This window comes from Temnothorax curvispinosus, unplaced genomic scaffold (genome assembly GCF_003070985.1).
Source record: "Temnothorax curvispinosus isolate PA1 unplaced genomic scaffold, ASM307098v1 QBEX01012009.1, whole genome shotgun sequence".
NCBI classification, from domain to species: domain Eukaryota; kingdom Metazoa; phylum Arthropoda; class Insecta; order Hymenoptera; family Formicidae; genus Temnothorax; species Temnothorax curvispinosus.
The window spans coordinates 1,622-7,707 of NW_020221789.1; the positions used below are offsets into that span (position 1 = coordinate 1,622).

The window sequence follows — 6,086 nt, forward strand, 5'->3', positions numbered from 1 at the left end:
TGTTGAACAAATATAATATATATAATACACGTATAATTTAAATGTAAATGTATACAAAGTATTTTAAAAAAATGTTACATATTTTTGGAGCAGGTAGTATTCATCAAAATAAAAAAGAAAATGTCCAGTGAACATGAGTCTTAAATTAAATACCTATTAAGATATGGGCCAGTCTTTATCGTATGTTATAGAATGTGTGACAATGAATATAAACTTAACTACTTTACAGAATAAGTCTCACTTTAATTACTTACAGAAAAAAGTCGCGTTTAGTGGACTTAGTGGGTCTGAGACGCTCGTATGAGATCTGATTTGCTCGGCATTCGGCAATATATTGATCTTATTTAACGGCTCTGGGCCCTTGAGTCCCGTCTTTCTTTTTAAAAAGAAAGAAGCCAAATAGGCAGGCTTGCCAGTTTTACGGTAACGAGTAGATATTATTTGGTTCGGGCACTGTAGACTCACATATGCACATGGAGGATTAAAAATATAATAATTAAAAATATATAATAATTTTTTATACAATAGCTGTCTTATCTGCAGATTATTTCATTAATTGAATTTAATAAGCTTTTAAAACATTGACATTTTTGACAGTTTTGCTGCATAATTTTCTATCTTTGTTAATTAAGTTATGTAGATGCTGATTTAATCGTAAAAGTTTATGTAAATGTACATCACACACTTGAAACGAATCACAGAACAAACACACACAACGAAATACTTTTAATAACAGTTGATCTTCAGAGCGACTGCAAGTTGTTTGAAATCGAAAATTGAATTATTTTTAAAATATAAAATAGAGTTAAATTCAGATACACACACCTATATATATATATATTTAAATAAACAATAAAAAATTAACGTTTTAATATCTTTATTTATTCTACCTGCCAATTATGTATATATCTATGAATGAAAAGATGAATACTTGAAGTTCTGAAGATATTCGGCAAAATTCAGTATGTTACTGTAAATAAAGATAAAAAATAATACAGGAGGCACAACTAAGTACAATACCTTTATTGTAACAAAGAAAATTTTGTATTTAATGGAGGACTTCCTTATTACACAAAAATTATCCTTTTTGAAGAATATTAAGCAGACAAGCTAATAACAATAAACTTATAATTGCTGTTAGCAGTAGACTGCGAGCATTTACTGACTATACGTCGCGTATGTATATTTATACTATCCCTTCCTCAGAAATTAAAGAGCTTCCAATCGTAAAGCATAAAATTTGCATTATTGTGATTACATATCTTAATATTTCTTATGTATTCAGAATTTTCTAATATTTATTTAAGGAAAACATTTTTAAGCTAAATAACTGGAAGTGTCTAGTTTTAGTTCTATATTATTTGGTATATCTTTTTTCTTAGAATTTAATGCAACTTGATTTATATTATTATATTATTTATTATTTAATAAATTATTATAATATTTAATTTATATATATTTTTTAACAAATACTGAAATTAATATTTCATTTATGTCCGTTAAAAGCATATAAATTGCAATCTTGCTTGCAACTCTGATAGGTCGTATGCAAGTGATAAGAAAATTGCGTGTCACTCAAACATATTACATAACTTATATTTAGGAAAAGAAAAATGAAAATTATAGAGAAAGTTGATTAATACTTGATTTTAGATTTTAAGATATATTTTACTGGGACCTTATATTCAGCAACTCAAAATTTTATTATTTATTTTTTTATATTATTTTTAACAAGACAAGTATTATTGACATAAAACATAAACTTTTACTAAATAACGACATATTTTCAACATTTGTTTACAATTTGCTAAATAAATAGTCATGCAATCCTGCTATTAAAACATTAAACAAACATCTGCAAACAGATTTTAATTACCTGTAAAAATCTCCACATTAAAAATAACTATATTGCTATTATTTCTAAAACTTATTTTGAAGATTAGATTCATTCTAATTCTAAGAAAGTTATGTATCTCTATCATCCATAGTCTTATTGATAGTTCTTTTATAAGATTGAAAAATGTTTATCTGCTCTGTTCATAATATCTATTTGGAAAAAACATACATGACTATACATATATATATAATATATATATATATATATATATTTATAAAAAATATTTATATATATATATATATATATATATATAAAAAGCAAAATTTGCTTTATTGAATAAATGTAATTAATTAGTGTGCTTAAATAATTTTTTAGCCATTTCTTTTAAATCTATTCTCGCAATTTTTCCTGAACCTATATACGGAAAACCATCCAGAAATATCACTCCAGCACGAAGTTTGTAGTGATCCATCATATTTTTTGCCACGAAGTCTATTAATTCTTGCTCTGTTTCCTGAAACGAAATTCAATCATCTAAGATCATTGCAACACCAGAGAACATTTTAACATAAAAAATAAATATTTTCTACTCCGCAAAACGAGATATATATAAATATATTGTAGTTTGCTGAAATATAAAATTAACATTTAACTTTATTTATATAAAGCAAAAAAAAAAAAACTTACATGTTTGGTATTATGATTAAAATGTGGAAAAATCTTGATAATATATTTAAAAGAATATAAGAAATGTTATTATACTGAATTTTTTTCGACGCTAGAATGTCGGTCAAATACTGTTGTACGATTACAATTAAAAGCGCTGACAAAAATCAATATTTGCATTCTTATCTCTGTATTCTTTTCTTTCTTAACCGCGGTTACATCACAGATTTAAAATCTGTCTTGTTAAACTGATACAAATGTCTTCGCTCTTATCTGAATTAGCTTGCAGATTTTCTTGTTTGCTTTTTCAATGATTTTAATTTTCTAACAACGGTTCTTACGAATATAATTCTCTATTCACTAAATTTCTGAGAGACTATCCCCCAGAATACGCAAAACCGATTTGCAATTATTCTATTTTGCTAACTGATAAATTTTATTTTGTAAACTCTCATTCTCTAACTTTGTTCTCTAATATTCTAACAAATATTATACCTTGGTACCAGGCTTTTCGGTGACATAAGCAAGAAGATGTTCATCGTCTATTGCACGAGGTACCGTTATTACTGCAACTTCTAACACTGCTGAATGCGTTATTAAGACACCTTCGATTTCTCCGGGTGAAATCTGATAGCCTCTATATTTTATAAGCTCTTTTATCCTGTCAATAATAAATAATTCCCCATCTTCGTCAAAATAACCGATATCATCCGAGTGCAACCATCCTGAAAAAGTGCCAAATTTATTTTTGTGACATTTTAGATTTCTATAATACTGTTAGTTACGTACTTTTTAATTTATTGGAATACAATTTATTTAGTTTGCAATCAAAATACGTTAATTAATTAACTCACAATTTATTTTTAATTATATAATTATCAATTATAACAAATATGACCTGTTTACCTTCTCCGTCAATCGTATTTTTCGTCGCTTCGGGATTCCTAGTAACCGTTCATTATGATTATAGATTTTATCCATATTTCTCCCGACTGATTTCGGTACTTTCCCGCTTTCTGGAACCACAATTTTTATTTGCGCATTTTTAAACTACTATTCCGCAAGATCCGTTCTTGTGATTTGGTTGTTGCAATGTTACGAAACCACCAAGTTCTGTCATTTCTAAAAACACCAGGAGTCGGTATAATCAAATTTTTACAGTAAACATTAATATATATTAATGTTTTATAGCATTATAACGATATTTATCATAACCTTGCAATATCTGACTGTGCGGTAAAGTACGTTTCAGTTCTTTTTGCACTTTTGGTTTAATTACCGCACACCACCTCCTGATATGACTTTTAAAGATGGTAATGAATATTTCCGTCCTGGCGTATCCCGCTGTGACAAACCGATTCATCATACTCGTGTTAAGGAAGATAACTGCTACCTAGGTTGAAAAATAATTTTCGCTTTTAGATTTCGACACATTATACACATGCAAAAGTGATTATGCAATTTAAATAACAAGTAGGTACTGATAGTACAAGTAGGTAGCTAGACTATGCTCTATTGTCTTTATCTATTCCGAGAGAATAGCATAATTTGTATTTTTTTTTTGCAATCAAGATAAATACAATTCCATGCACACACGCATAAATGTACGTCTACAGACGGCCAGCAAATTTTGACAAAAAATTAATAGCATTGTTATATAATAACAAGAAGTTATTACTCGGAAATTATTACGGTAAATTAAAAATATTACAATTTGTTCGAAGAAAGTTAACTTAATTGCACCATAGAATTCGCGAGAAAGCAGAAACTAAATCATTGATACTATAAGAGTTATCTCCTATTATACAGCAAGAAGTCAGTGCATCAGCGGGCAAATATATTTCAGTCATAATTGTCTTTTAAATAAAAAAAATTAAGAATCTGTTTTAACCATTCAATAAATAAAATTTTTCATAATAAGAAAAATAAAATTTCTCTTAAAATAATATTACTTCAAATTTCTCAATCAATTGGCAAGTCGTCTCCTCATCGAATTCCAGATAGATAATCACTGTAGCACCCTGCGTGATTGCTTTCACGTTTAGCATTACTCCGCTGATCCAATAAAGAGATGAGAACCAAAGTGTTGATAAGTTAGACATATTAAAGTTGTTATCCTCGCTGATGAATAACATAGTGTAGACAATTCAACGCCTATTGGCATCCCCGTCGTACCCGACGAGTGCATGATGCACGCCGTTTGTTTGATGTCGTCGAGCTCGGCGTAACGGAAATTTGCCACTTCCGCATCGTTGCAATTTCTTAGGATATCTGAGAACGAAGTCGCGCCGACATGCTTGCCAAAAACCACTACCGTAGGACTGCAATTTTTCTCTTTCATCCCCCTCAAAACGACATCCACGGATTTCTCACTACAAAAAATCACCTTCGGCGTGGTCAGTTGCAAAACGTGCAGCGCCGTTGCTGATGACAAATACATCATAATTAGTAAAGAAATAAATACTACGCTAAATATTATTACACAGTCAAAAATAATAAATTATATCTAATTAACCGCAAGATAGACAAAATTGTATTCGCGTGCATTGTTGTCGAAAATGCATTATATCTAATTTACTAATCTAATCGAATGCAATATTTAATGTAAAAGTCAACACTAATGTAATATACTCCCTATATAATACGTATAGAATGCAATGGTGTACTTATCGAAACATATGTGGAACTCTATGTAGAACAAGTCTGGTGACGATTGTTGCCCCGATGTCGATCTCTTTGACCTAAAAACTTTGAACTTCTCTCAAACAAAAAAGATCGTGTACACGCGGGCACGGTTTGTCTCAGAATAATGATGGTGTGAATCTACAACTGATAACATGAAAGATAGCAGCATTTAGCACAAAGAAACAGAAATACCCAGTTTGATCCGCCTACCCGGTTTTACCCTACTTTCCCCTACTTTTAACGAAATTTAAGTGTATAACGTACAATACCAGTCTGAACTCTTGCGAATAAAATGTAAGGTATTTTAAAACATTTTACTGATAATAATAGATGTATGGGTTGTGAATTTTAAAACATTTCTCATATAATACTCGAGTCTTGAGGTTCATGTGATTTTTGCAATTTGAGTAATTTAGTTTAAACTCAGTTGCAGTTTTTAAGCAAATAGAACACTGACTTGAACATTGGATCGGAAACGTTGATGAAACAAAATTTTGATTAATTCTAATTATTTTGCATAAGTATTTTTATTATTTGCCAATAATTTACCGTAATATTGGAAAATTCACTATGGTTTTGTAAATTTTAACTTGTATTTTTTGTTAGATGTTATTATGTTTCAATATTATTAAAATAGGTAAAATTTACAAACATTGTCTTTTTGATCATAATATATGTTTTAAATTTATCAGAAAACAATCACTATACATTATATCAGAAATATTTATTGTATGTATGTCTCTTTCAGCTACGAGGATGATAATAATTATGGATATGGTTTCCTGTTGCCCATTGATTAGATTATTCAAGAAGACAAAAGGAGAAATCTAGGACTCCCTCATAACTACATTTATGAAAATAAAAAATGTAGAAATTATAAAGAAAATTGATTAATATG

The 6,086-nt window shown here is 29.0% G+C and overlaps 1 pseudogene; it reads right to left on the reverse strand.

Annotated features, from left to right (window-relative positions):
- Positions 1 to 2,150: 2,150 nt before the first annotated feature.
- On the reverse strand, positions 2,151 to 5,835 carry LOC112462171 (annotated as a pseudogene).
- Positions 5,836 to 6,086: the final 251 nt, after the last annotated feature.